The sequence below is a fragment of the Chiloscyllium plagiosum genome, unplaced genomic scaffold (genome assembly GCF_037043375.1).
Source record: "Chiloscyllium plagiosum isolate Xiang-an unplaced genomic scaffold, Cpla_swu_hap1 HiC_scaffold_25, whole genome shotgun sequence".
Taxonomy (NCBI): domain Eukaryota; kingdom Metazoa; phylum Chordata; class Chondrichthyes; order Orectolobiformes; family Hemiscylliidae; genus Chiloscyllium; species Chiloscyllium plagiosum.
In genome coordinates, this window is record NW_028270163.1 from 44,542,005 (window position 1) to 44,556,559 (window position 14,555).

The window sequence follows — 14,555 nt, forward strand, 5'->3', positions numbered from 1 at the left end:
CACCCTACAGTAGACACATCAAAGTACAAGAGAAATGAGAGGTGAGCTTATTGAAACATACAACATTCTTAGAGAACTTCACAGGGCTGAGGTGGAAAGGTTTTCCCTTGTAGGAAAGTCAAGAATGCTGGGTGGTACGGTGGCTCAGTGGTCAGCACTGCTGCACCGGGGACCCAGGTTTGATTCCAGCCTCAGGAAACTGTCTGTGTGGAGTTTGCGTATTCTCCCTGTGTCTGTATAGGTTTTCTCTGGGTGCTCTGGTTTCCTCCCACAGTCCAAAGTTGTGCAGATTAGAGTGGATTGGCCGTGTCCGTGGTGATCAGGGATGCATAGGTTAGGTGCATTCATCAGGGGTAAATGTGGAGTAATAAGATAGGGAAATGGGTTTGAGTGGGATACTCCAAAGGATCGGTGTGGACTTGTTGGGCTGAAGGGCCTGTTTCCACACTGTAGGGATTCTATGATGGCATTATCTCAGAATAAGGAGTGACCAATTTTACACAGAGAGGAGGAGGAATTTCTACTCTGATGGTGGTGAGTCTGAGAGTTCTTTAATGCAGAGTGTTGTTGAGGTGGTTTCAACGATTTAAGACTGAGATAGATCAATTTTTAATCAGTAAGGGAATCAAGGGTTATGAGGTCAAAAGAAGAAAGTGGAATTAAGGATTATCAGATCAGTCACGATCTCATTGAGTCTCAGAGCAGACTTGATGGGATGAATGACCTTGTCTTGCTCTTACATCTTATTGTCTTATAGAAAATAACACCTACCTTTTAGGATTCTCAGCAGCATAATTTCCCACCATCGCAACTTGCCCACCAGTCGTTAATTACTTCAATCCAGTTCCAGTAGGTGGGACATGTTATATGTTCATATTCATGACACCAGACTCTTGAAGCAACTGTTATACTTGTAACTTGGTCCCAGGAAAACAGCAGAAATGTTTTGGGATGTCTTCAAAGCATCCTGAGGAGGTCAAACATCTCTACCGATTCATAGGATCCCCATGTTGGTGACTGATCAAAATGGAGAAATCTCATTTGAAAAGGGTTGGAACAAACGGGGGAGCGCTTCAGGTGAAGGTAAGATTTCAGAGGCAGTGCAAAAACTGAGAAAGAACTCATCTAACCAACCCTTCTAGCACCACCTTCCCCACATATGGCAGTCTGTAGATCCCACAATGGGCTTATCATTCATCTCAGAACCTATCAAATTGTCATCTTCTATCCCAAAGAGGTGCATAAGAGGGGAAAAGAGTTTTGAAGGGAACAATACATTGCATGGCTATAAACGGGCTTCTGGTGTTTACAGGCGAAAGTGGGTACTGCAGATGCTGGAGATTAGAATCAAGATTAGAGTGGTGCTGGAAAAGCACAAGGCATCAGGCAGCATCCAAGGAGCAGGAAAATCGATGTTTCAGACAAAAGCCCTTCATCAGGAATCCCAAAAGATGACATTTGATTTTCAGGACACTGTTCAGTGATTCGTTTAAAAGTTGTTTCTGCCCAGATTCAAACCATAAATAATAAACATGCTACCCTTTAAGTTTTGGATGTGCATTTCAGAAACTAAATGTCGGTTCGCACAAAAAAATCTCCCCATATCATTTCAACTGCAAAATCTAATTTGTCTTTAAGATTCCAAAATATCATGTTTTTATTGAGTCAGTGTGAGTGAGGAAGCCAAATAGATTACACTGAATCATAGTGTACCCTTCAATTAAATAACAAAATAGACAGGAAAAGAAGCAAAAACATCGAGAGTTAAACCAAGATGCCTCCTTGTTATAAATACTGAATGCTCTGCTAATACAACCAGTGTGCTCAAAGTTTTACAGTAAAACCAAAAATGTTTGAGAAAGGTTCATTACTCTGGCCGTAACATTATGCTTTTGTAGATTTCCTCGTGGAGAAAAAGACAGTCCTCTTTAGTACAGACGAATAGCCGACAAATACTTCAGCAGGATCTCACAGAGCTGGAACAAAGTGGGGCTGGGACAAGGTCAACAAGGTAAAGTAAGGCATTCTCAATGCAAGAATGAAGGTCACATAGGAAATCAAAATTAAGTCTGTACAAAACAATGCCATTAAAAAGAAAGCCTAGAAATTGGTTGATGTAATTTTACATAAAGTATAAGTGTGTGGTAGACACGTATATATTCTGTTACAGAAGAATGCTAGCTGTCATGTGTACATACAAAAAAAATGACAAGAATAGTAATTTGCGCCTGAACTACAGGGGACCAACATTTGTTTGAAGTTTAATTAATGCACTGCACTGTTGCAAATGACAAGAAGAATTTTAACAGGTGGTGGAATTAACCAAGGGAAGCAACTTATTTTCCTGGAATCAAGAACAGTGAGACTAATGGGCAAGAAATTCTATTTAGCATTAGGGTTAATAAGGTTGGTCGCATACACAGACCAAGTAATATTTGCCATTGTATTCATACTTAGTATTTATCAGTTTTCATAAGACACTCAGGTATACAGTGATCTGAAACAAAATACTGTATGTATGGCATGCCTGAGATAGTTCTGCACTTGTCATTAACAATTATCCATTCATTGATATATCAACTACTAGAATGTCACCTTATTCTAACGATTCCTTTCAAAAGATACAGCACCATATCTTCAAACTGAAGTGTAAAGGCGAAAAGTATAGATTTATTTACAAAGGAATTGATGACATAACTGATAACAAAAAGCTGATAGTAAAAACTCAAACAAGGATAAAGTCAATGCAGAAAATGCTAAAATATCCTTTTTGGGAGCCTATTCCTTATGCTACCCAATAAGCAAGTGGATACTTGGAAGTAATAATCCTTCATTGACTTTAATGTTGTAAAGAGATGTTTAGTTGAAAAATTACCAATCCACAGAGTTCAGATCAAAAAATCTAATGCTGAATATTCAGGGCTGTATTTTAATAAGATTCAAAATCATTTAAGGTATAACCTTGCTTCTGAGTACTGAAGGTAATCAGAAAATAATAAAGCAGAACACAACTCGTTGGGAAAGCTGTTAATTTTAAAATATAATTGCCTTCCTGCAAGCAACTCATTTTAATGATTAACTAATTTAATGTACTTAATTCCCAGCCTGTTAACCGACATAACAAGCAGCTAATTCTTGCAATTTGCTTGGAACAGTTGCACAAATAAAGAAAAATGTATATCAGAGCCCCTGACGGCCCACAAGAGTGGACTGAATGAATTCCTTGATACTGTTTCGAAGGAGAGCAGGAAAGGTCTCCTTGATGTCCTCGCTAATAGTTATCCCTTAAACAATGGGCTATTTAGTTGCTATAACATTGCTATTCTGCATAAAATTGACTGCTGCTTTCTTTATATTACCACTGTCACTACATTTTTAAAGTACTGCACTGATTTTAAAACAGTTTGGGATATCCTACTAAGGTCACAAAAGTGTTAAATGAATGCAAGTCTTCCTTTGCACTTTTTTTTTCTAAATTGTTAAGTCAATATCTGACACTGAACATTTCTGGTCTGGGAGAAGCTTTGTTACTTTCAGTGTTGACCTTCTGATCACTTGCACAGGGACAAACAGCTAGTTTATAATCAACTGTTCAGTAATACAGAATCGGACATACTCAGTTCCGATTTCATAATCAGCTCAGTCCATGCTACAAATGAGTCCAGCATTTCACTTAATTTTAAATGTAATTAAATTATTTGCAAAGCTGAGAGATCATTTGAACAATAACAATAGTACTGAACTTTGAAAGAGATATAAGTTCTCTGGAATTTTCAATACAAGCTCTGTCTTGCTACTGCAATCTCCAAGAAAATTAGTAAAGTTACCTCATCTTTTAGTTAAGCTTGCTAATCAGATCAATGTAAGACAGTTTCCGGCACATTTATAACATATCAGGCTTTGAGCTAATCACCGTGATCTTTTGGGATGTGAATAAAGTTATTCAGATATGACTGACAAATGATAATTGCTAGATAAACATTGTCAGCTTTTGTTTTTACATGGCAGGATTTGTCAACAAAATAACTATTTGATGTTTGCCACAAAATTAGCAAATTATCAACAGGAACAATGGAACATGAAATTGTGGAGGAGTACAAGGTTTCAGTTAATTGTACATATATGGGACAGTTACTATGAATACTTTCTAACAGCCACATATCATGTCATGCAACCTAAAAGCTTTTCCATCTAAAAATGAATTATGTGATCAGGGATGAAGGCAGCCAGACCAATTCTGCTGGCATATTTACCTTTGACGTGAGTTGGGGTGCTTTCAACAATGGATTTTTCTCATGCCTTTTGTTAAGAATGTGCTGTTGATATCAACCTGCATTCTATGAAATGTATAAATCATATAACAGGTCCATTAGCGGAGGTGAAGAGTGTAGATGAAATCAGAGACTTAGAAACATAGAAACAGAAATTGGCCATTAGCGCGAGAAAATTCCAAATATTTGCCATCTTTTGAGTGAAAGTGTACCTGAATGCTTGATATCTAATTTTAAGATGTTCTCTTGCCCTCAATCCTGACCCCACTTCCACACCCAACATAAAATATTTCGAAATCTGATAGTTGCCCTTTTTATTTTCTAATTAAAAATGATCAATAAGATTTCTCAAGTACCTTATTTGCTCTTCTTATTAATTAATTGTTAAATGATCCGAGGATTTCATCTTATTATAATCTCTAAAATTGTTGCTTTCCTCTTGGTATTTCAGCAAGTTACATTTTAAATTTAAAGTTAAAGAATACATCTTGCCTCAGAAATACGTTTTAAAGTCAGTATGGTATTATCTGATTAAACTTGTGCATGTACGATATTCTCAGTTGTATATACCTGCATCAAAAAACAGGGAAATCGACGCGACAGACAACCAGTAAGACAAGCACCTACACAAAGAATTCACAAAATGTTAATATTGTCCAACTAGATACTATTTACTAATTCAGTATCTGAGACTGCTGTGTCTAGATTATTGTTGTTGATAAATATGGATGCTAAGACCGCTCATTCACTGAAATGTGAAGGCAAATTGGTCACTCTTCAATTAGTATAATGAACCATTCCTCAGACTCTAACACTGACATTTTATGATTTGAACCAGCACAATTTGTCCACAAATCTCATACCTATAGCTCTGAGATAGTCACCTTGTTACCTCAAATTTACTTCTCGGCTTTAACTTGAGTATCAGGTTTACTGCATGCCTGTAATTATGTGGTATAAAATGTGAAGTGGAATTGGATTTCATATGAACTATGGTTATAGAGAGAAAACTCAAACCTCATGTTGAAAGTTGTGAAATGGACTGATGATCAAAACAAAACGATATATTTTGTTGAGGTAACTCATGTACCATAAAACTCAAACATTAAAATTTCACTTAATTTAAAGTCACTAATGTTAGTGCTTATCACTACATCATTGATAGTTGAAATAATCTCCCATTTATACACTTAATAAAAAAGGTTCTGGAAACAACGTTATGTATTTAGTTTTTTTTAGTCACATGTAACCGTTTACTTGAGTCTCAGTTTACTGCTCTTGGTTACCTAACTTGTTAACATAAATAGTTAACAAAACAAGTGAGTGAGTGAAATGTGTTCTTACCTCTAAAGCAGTTCTCTCTTTAGATTTGAGAATAATTGTGAGGAGTCACTGAATTGGTGTTGCTTACATAAATGCCCTGGTGGAACAGTACACCTGGTGAGTTGTTGTCACAGTTCTGTAAGGAATCGTGCACTTTGTAGATCATTATGAAAATAAGACCGAGGAACAGCATTTAGGTTAAACATTGACACTTCCCTAAGGAGGCTGTCCCTCAAATCTTGGCCAGGGAGTTCTGCTTGATTAATTATTGTGAGCTTGCATTGCGTAAATACATTGTTTAGTTCGGGATTTTAAAAAAAAATAGTCAATGAAAGCATGCAACTCTTGTTTCAGTGTAGAATTTCAAGTACTTGCGATATCAGGATATACAAGTTGCATAAATATTTGCTGATAACAATCTGCTGCAGTCAATTGAAGATAAGCATCTAGTCAAGACACTGATTTTTGAGAATTGTAGACAAAAACTTGATGCATTTATGCATTTATGCATTTGCCAGGTTGTTCAAAATAGCTTTTGATGCAATCCAATTAATTCTCAGATGAGTTGGATGATTGTACGTATTATTAAACTATTAATGACGTGCAACTTGAATCTCATCAAAAGCTATTGTGCGTTCATTGGAACTGTACAAAGCCGTGGAAACTACTGATAACAGATTGGAAGGTTTTCTACAGTGAAACCCTGGGAAAATTCAGCCTGTTTTTTGCAATGAAAGGTGACTCTGAAAGGAAAATAATCCTATTAAAAAGATCAGAACACTTCCAAACTCCTTAAAGTGCTAAATGCCCTTCTCATTTATAATAAGAATGCTTCGTTTCCTATCAAAGATAATGTGTGAAATATTGATTAATAATGTAAACAACCTGTGTCTGCAATATTAGTCATCAGTTACAGATTTATTTTCCAAGGACATGCCAAGTTAGGTAATAATTATACATAGGGAAAGATTTGGATTAATTTATCACCTTTAATGACAACAGCCAATAAAACATATTTAAAGTGTTGTCATCCTTGTAATATAAGAAACAAAGCAGCATGTTTGCACACAGCAAACTTTCACAGATAGTCCCACTCCAGGTCTTTCAATTCCAGTGCAGTATTAAGGAAATTCCACACTGTTGAAGGTGCAATTTTAAAACAAAATCATTCATGATATGTTTGTGTGAATATGAAGATGTGCTTTTATTACCCACTCCAGAGGTGAGCTACCTTCATGCACTACAAGCATGGCCAGAAAGCTGTTAGGTAGGGAGCCTCCAGATGCTGACCCAATGATGATGGAGTGCATCAGGCAATCATATGTTTATGGCCCAGGCATTAGAGTGAGCTGGACCTCTTGTTACTCCTTGTTAATAGTTCATTAATAAATTAATGAAACTCTATTAGCTATTTTCTGACCCAAGAAATAAAAGTCACCCAAAGCTATTAATATTGGAGGGGAGGGGTGTAAGCATTTTTTGATTTGGCATGGAGGCGAGAAATTTCCAGAAACAGAGTTCTTCGTATCACCACAACTATAACTGTAATTGTAGCCTAATCTAACCTCCTCTCTCCTGTAAATAAACCTAAACTCTGGGAAGTACGAACACGTGAAGCAAGAACAAAAGGCAAAATATATGAAAACGTTTGTGCTTGCTTTCCATCCACCAATCCTTTTTGAAGTGCTTTCTCTCCTAAGTTTCATTGGTATCATCTGTGAAATGAGGCAAAGGGATGAGATGGCAATGCGACAGCAGAAGCAGAGTAGTAACTCATGCTCATTTACCTACCTACTGATTTGTGAAATTGAATCAATGCAAACAGGCTGTTATATAAACCAACCAGGAAATTTCAAACAACTCCTGATGAGCCCAATACCTATTTTAAAATGAAGCATCAGACATGGCCTACTAGTTCAACATTAGACTTGCAAATTTGCATTTACTGTTCATATGCTATTAGTTCACAGTAGGAACAGTACAAAGGTTAAGCATGTGATCTTGCTTCCACCTTTGGATACTGAACTAGAAGTCAGCTGTGAGTCACAAGGCTTATGTCTGAATATTTAATGTGATTACCCACAAAAAGTGTAATCAACACAAGCATTGAATTGCTAGTGTTCTGCCATTAACATTTCACAATGCTGGACAATGACAGATGTGAATGTCAATGTCATTTTTAATGGTGGGTTTCCATAGAGTCATCAAACAATAACAACACCTTTAGTACAATTCCAATGCACTTCTGTGGAGTATTACCAAACAATATTTGGCAGTGTCCCACATGAGAAAATAATATGAGTTCAACAAGCTACGTGGGGTATTTCAGAAATTAAAGCCTGAATTTTGACAATAGAAAGTGTCTCTAACGGTAGCAGGTGAGGCTGACATGCATAGGCCCCACTAACTAATTGAATTGAATTGAATTTACTGTCACGTGTACCAAGGCACAGTGAAAAGCTTTGTCTTGTGAGCAATACAGGCAGATCACAGATGAGTAAATAAGAGGTAAACAGCGACAAAAACTAAAACACAGGTACAGGCGAATGTTAAGAGTCTGTGAGTCCATTCAGTATTCTAACAACAGTCGGGTAGAAACTGTTCTGAAACCGGCTGGTGCATGTGTTCAGGCTTCTGTACCTTCTCCCTGATGGTAGAGGTTGTAGAAAAACATTGCCAGGGTGGAATGGGTGTTTGAGAAAGATGATTAGATTAGATTAGATTAGATTAGATTCCGTACAGTGTGGAAACAGGCCCTTCAGCCCAACAAGTCCACAGTGACCCTCCCGAAGAGTAACCCACCCAGATCCATTTCTCTCTGACTAATGCACCTAACACTATGGGCAATTTAGAGTGGCCAATTCATCTGACCTGCACATCTTTCGATTGTGGGAGAAAACCAGAGCACCCGGAGGAAACCCACGCAGCCATGAGGAGAATGTGCAAACTCCACACAGACAGTTGCTCAAGGCTGGAATCGAACCTGGGACCCTGATGCTGGCAACCTTTCCTTGACAGCGGGCCTGGTAGATGGATTCTATAGATGGGAGGTTGGCCTCTGCGATTGTCCAGGCCAAGTTCACCACTCTCTGTAACCATCTCCAATCTTGAATGGTACAGTTGCCATACCAGGTATGGATGCATCCAGCGAGAATGCTCCAGATTGCGCACCTATAAAAGTTGGCAAGGGTATTCGCCATCATGCCAAATTTCTTCAGCTGCCTGAGGAAGAGGAGACGTTTGTTGGCCTTTTGTAACCAGTGCGTCCACATGAAGACTCAACTCCACTATCATTTTTTACAGTGTGGGAACAGAAATGGTGCTGTGTCTTGCCTTTCACATCTGTGTAACTGCCACATAAAACAGCAGCTGTGGGGAAGACAACGTGTACAGTTTAGCCCTGGTAAGAGCAGGTCTGAATCTTCACAGGATTCCATCAAACTAACCATTTGACGGTATTGGAACAACTTTCGGGAGACTGAGTGCCCTTTTGGAGAAGTAAAATGCCCTTTGGAATTATTGAAAGTAGATTTGAATGAGGGTACAAAACCGGTTGGAACTGAGAAGAGAGCTGTTGTGGTGGCTGAACAAGAATGTTGAACGCAGTTGTCAAAATGGACTGTCCAAAGTGTCACAGAATTAACAAGAAAAACTGTCGTAAGGAATTGTCCCAGAGCTGTCAAAGAGCTACCACTGAATAGGTGCTGCATAATGGATTTCATAATATTCTATTAGCTCAACAGGATGCCTCAGTTTGGTTGACAAATCCAAGTGCTTATCAAGTTTTTGAAGTGGGACTATGACTTCCAATTTTTGGTATTATAAGGGACTAAAGACAGTTAATGCATTTTATTAACAAGAGAGTCTCTTAATAGTGAATTATTCAATGAACGCTTAGGAAATTTTCTTCTTTCAGTTTAATTCACTCATGGGATGTGGGCATTGCTGGCTGGGCTGGCTTCATTGCCCATCCCCCATTGCTCATTAAGAAGGTAGTGGTGAGCATTCTTCTTGAACCACCGCAGTCCATGTGCTTAGGTTGACCCACAATGCCCTTTGGGAGGGAATTCCAGGATTTTGACCCAGCGACAGTGAAGGAATGGAGATATACTTCCAAGTCAGGATGGCTTGGAAGGGAACTTGAAGGTGGTGGTGTTCCCATGAATCTGTTGCCCTTGTCCTTCTAGGTGGAAGTGGTGATATGTTTGGAAGAAGCTATCTGAGGATTTTTGGTTAATTTCTTTACTGCATGTTATAGGTGGTACACACTGATGCTCCTGAGTGTCAGTGATGAAGATATCATTTGGCATTGCTGATGTTGATTAGTAGAGATGTTGAGACACAGTGGGTAGCATCCCTGCCTCTGAACTAGGAGCTCCAGATTCATGTCCCACTCCAGGTTTGATGACCAAATAAGTTTTGTTTATAATGTGACCTAACATGTTAATGTATAGATCCTTCCAAAATATGCCAAAAACAGCTGCTCAGCTATTTGCAGATGGCAATGGTAAACTACTGCAGGACACTGACAGCTATAAACAGAGACCAACACAGAAGACAATGTTGCCAATGGCTTGTCAGGATATGGTACCTGAAGGGACAGAGATGCTGATTATTTGATAAATGTTGCTCAGGGTACTAGGGTTAACTCTCTCTTTTCTTCAAAGTAATAGTTTTGGATATTTTATATCCCCCAGATAGAGCAAATTAGGTTTTGATTTCACGTCTCATCTGAAAGACTGCATCACCAATAGCACAGTACCCCCTCGGGTGTTGATTTTTGTGCTCAAGTCCTGAAATGGAACTTGAACCCACCACCACAGGACCCACAGACAAGAGCACTGTTGACCGAACCACAAAGGGATAGGAGAATTGTTTTCCTTCATTCTCGACCTGCCTGCAGTTTTTTTCATCAGTTTTCAGGTGGATGGACTCTTCCAATCAGTCAAAGTTAACCACCTAGAATGGCTTCTTTTCCTGCTCTCTCAGATCATTTCTGAAGCCCGACAAGGATCTATTTTTGGTCTCCTGTTATTTCTCTGCTACAGTTGTTCCTCATTGCCATCATCCAAAGCATGTTTTCTTTTGTATGTTGCCAATTTCCAGCTCAACTTCTAACCATCTCTATGAACCACCTTGTTGTTTCTACATTGTCAGATTGTGCTAAATGTGTTGAAATCTGCTCCAATGAAATATTGGGGAGACTGAAGCCAGTGAATTCCATTCACTCACCACTGATTCTATTTCTCTCCCTCCCAATTGCCTGAGGCTCAACCAGACTACTTTCAAACTTATTGTCATATTTGATCTCTAAATGAGCTTCCAACTATTGGTAAGGGCATTTTTAAGGGCATGTCTAATATCATTAACTATTTCAAATCATCTGCTGCTGCAACCCTAACAAATACTGTTCTTAACTTGAAACTTTACCAATCCATTGTCCTCTTGTCTTCAACTCTCCATATACGTAAGCTCATCCAAACCTCTCCTGCTCATGTCCTAACTTGAATCAAGTCCTATTCACCTAACCTCCCTGCGCTCACTAACTTGTTCTCTGGATACACCGTAGGCACCCCCTCCATGACCTGGCACTTTCATATGTCTATGATTTCCTTCAGCCTAACCACCCGATGAGATATTTGCACACCTCCAATTCTGGCCTCTCGTCAAACCAATTTTAATCATTGTGCCATTTTTGGCTATGCCTTCAGCTGTTTAAGTTATAAACTTTGAAATACTGTCTGTAAAGCTCTCTAATTCTCTATCACTTCCACTTTACAGTGTGAGTTGATAACAATAGAAGACTATTCTCTGTGAGTTATATTATTCAATAACGGATGCAATGGTATTGTAGGCTGTAATCTGTTAATGTTCAAGGAATGCTATAATTATACAGGAATATAACATGGTAGTTATCAGGGAAGAAGATCTTTACAGAGAGAGGCAAGCAATAAACCTATAGCGCATATACTTGACACTCTACCAACTGCAGCTCTGGTTTAACAAATCACGAAGTAAAGGAGTCTTCAAGGACCTGACCATTCCCATTAGTATCACCCGCGCACTCTGCTAGTACATGCAACAATGCTTTTAAACCTGGATGTTGTGTGTTTGAACTACTACTTTAGATTGATATCAGAAAGGGGATTTTGGTAAAAGCATAAATCGCTTTTAAGGAACTGAGGAAAATATCCTGCTCCTTTTGGCAAATCTTGGGCCAAAGCAACAACAGTTTATTGGAGGATGTATGCCTTTTAACACTGATGGAAGTTGGATCATTTTGCATTGATTGGTGAAAGTTTTAAATCTTCACTTTCATTTGCTTCTCAAACTTAGTCCAGTCAACACATGATGTTCACCATAAAACTAAAAAATATCCACTCAATCACTCTTTGGATCTTTCATGTCTTACACATGCCATGGCCTCAGTTTCCATGCAGCGCTGAGGCTGATGAAGCTGCCAATCCACAGAGATACATTGTTTTCTGACCCCATGAAATCTGGGGCAAGTGACCCTGCCTCTCCCCCTAACAGACTGGAGCAGGACACTGACCCTCTTCTTGAACTTGACCTGTGATCCTTAGTGGACCTTCTGATTGCTCAACTACCCTCACTCTCTAAAGGCCTGAAAGAGAATCTGTATTAACATGTCACTGAACTATAGACTCCACCTTAGTTTGCACATCACCAAGGTGCAGTTGAAGGGGCTTGAAGGTGGTGGGCATGAAAGAATAATAAGAGGATAGTGAGGGGAGAGAAGTTTGAGGGGCATGAGGGAGATAGAAGGATGTATGTTCAATAACAAATAGATCAAAAATGCTGAATGAAGGCAGATTGATGTGAAGCCTGTGTTCTTGATCCCTATTTGTCCATAAGGCTCTTTAATAAATTGCCTGTTACCAAGAATTGTTACTTCCTGATGGGAATCTCCAAAAAATACCCACCCTGTCACATTAACACACTTGTCTCAGGTGCCCATCATGGGCTCTTTAAATTTAAATTGAAATCCTTGTGTGCATCTCCTGTGTTGACACACAAGTGCAAATACCATGCAATTCCAATTTCGCTGCTGGGATTCATGCATCTTCTTAAATTCAGATGAAGTCAACAAGATTCAATGTAAATGGCAGTGACTATGAAAGCTCAGAGGAATACTTTGGAGCAAAGTTCTTACGCAATAGCATTGTTATTCATATACAGATTGGTAATTGAAGAACTTTCAGGGTAAAAAATTAACAATATATTACACACACAGCAGATATAGTAACTTCATTGTTACTGACCAAGAATGTATAAAGTGCAAAGTCGAACAGCCTTTGCAATTAACAAACAATGTATAAGAATTCTGTTGGATGATTGATTCCTAAGAAAGTGCCTGTTTCAAAATCTTGATTGTTGATAATGTCAGGTCAAAACTTAATTTGCACCAATCTATTGTCACAACATATTTATATCGAGTTATACCTAAAGCATGTGTTTATAAATTCTGAATGTTTTGAACGTCAACCAGCCAATTGTGCAAAATCGATTTTCTGCAGTGAAGGCAGAATCTGATAGAGGTACAGAGCAATTTGGCACCAAGCTGGCCCTACCTCTGAATGCAGGGAAAGTTGAAAGCTTGTTGCCAGTGTCTCTAAGCGTCAGTGGTGGAGAGAGTGAATGTTTGCAGATGTGGTACCCATCAAGTAGATGCTTCTTCCTGAACGGTTTCAGGCTTCTTGAGTGTTGTTGGAGCTGCGGCCATCCAGCCAAATAGGGAGTATTCTAACAATCTTCTGACATGTGTCTTGTAGATAAAAGACAGGCTTTGGGGAACAGGAGATGAGTTACTCACCACAATATTTCTAGCCTCTGACCTACTCGTATAGCCACTCTGTTTATGCGGTGTGTTCAGTTGAGTTTCTGGTCCATGTAAACTCCACTGCCTTGATTTTGATACAGATTAACTTACTTATCCAAGGAGATCCTTGCTGGAAAATCTGCATGATTTGGTGTATTTAAACAGATTAATACTTGGTCTTCTGACTTGCAGTTAACGATAATGACAACCCATTCAGTCATTTTGTTGTTCATCAATTAAAAGTAACTGCTTGGATTTGCGTTCAGTTCCAAAAACTTCTTGAGATACAAGAGGAAACAAAAGCAAGGCATGTAAAATGTTGAAAACCTATATTTAAAAAACAAATAAGCATTTAGATGAGACAATAAAAATAGTTAAGTGGTGGAAAAAAGAAAATACAGCGTAGGAGGGCAAAGTTCTGTGAAAAAAATAAACTAAAATAGTTCTGAAGAAGACTTGTAAGTCATTGAGTCATAGAGATGTACAGCACGGAACCAGACCCTTCGGTCCAACCCATCCATGCCAACCAGATATCCCAATCCAATCCAGTCCCACCTGCCAGCACCTGGCCCATATCCCTCCAAACCCTTCCTATTCATATACCAATCCAGATGCCTTTTAAATGTTTCAATCATGCCAGCCTCCATCACTCCCTCTGGCAGCTCATTCCATGCACATACCACCCTCTGCATGAAAAAGTTGCACCTTAGTTCTCTTTTATATCTTTCCCCTCTCATCCTAAACCTATGTCCTCTAGTTCTGGAGTCCCCCACTCCAGGGAAAAGACTTTGTCTATTTACCCTATCCATGCCCCTCATAATTTTGTAAACCTCTATAAGGTCACCCCTCAGCCTCCAACGCTCCAGGGAAAACAGCCCCAGCCTGTTCAGCCTCTCCCTATAGCTCAAAACCTCCAATCCTTGCAACATCCTTGTAAATATTTTCTGAACCCATTCAAGTTTCACAACATCCTTCCAATAGGAAGGAGACCAGAATTGCACGCAATATTCCAAAAGTGGCCGAATCAATGTCCTGTACAGCCGTAGCATGACCTCCCAACTCCTGTTACTCCTTATACTGTACTCGAAACATTAACTCTATCTCTCACTGCAAATGGTGCC

At 38.9% G+C, this 14,555-nt stretch overlaps 1 protein-coding gene and 1 long non-coding RNA gene across 14 annotated transcripts in view; one reads left to right on the forward strand and one right to left on the reverse strand.

Moving 5' to 3' along the window:
- Positions 1-5,732, reverse strand: part of LOC122562210 (inward rectifier potassium channel 16-like) — a 137,203-nt gene extending 131,471 nt beyond the window's left edge. For all 11 annotated transcript variants that reach the window (XM_043714904.2, XM_043714899.2, XM_043714905.2 and 8 more), the window contains exon 1: positions 5,616-5,732. The gene's annotated coding sequence lies outside the window, so the exon portion shown is untranslated. The remainder of the gene's footprint in view (positions 1-5,615) is intronic.
- The window catches only part of LOC148145331 (uncharacterized), a 205,874-nt gene that overhangs the window by 150,065 nt on the left and 41,254 nt on the right, over positions 1-14,555 (forward strand). For 2 of the 3 annotated variants that reach the window (XR_015761425.1, XR_015761426.1), the window contains one exon: positions 1,899-2,011. The exons of the other annotated variant lie outside the window; for it this stretch is intronic. This is a non-coding gene — a long non-coding RNA (uncharacterized LOC148145331). The remainder of the gene's footprint in view (positions 1-1,898; positions 2,012-14,555) is intronic. 3 annotated transcript variants of the gene reach the window in all.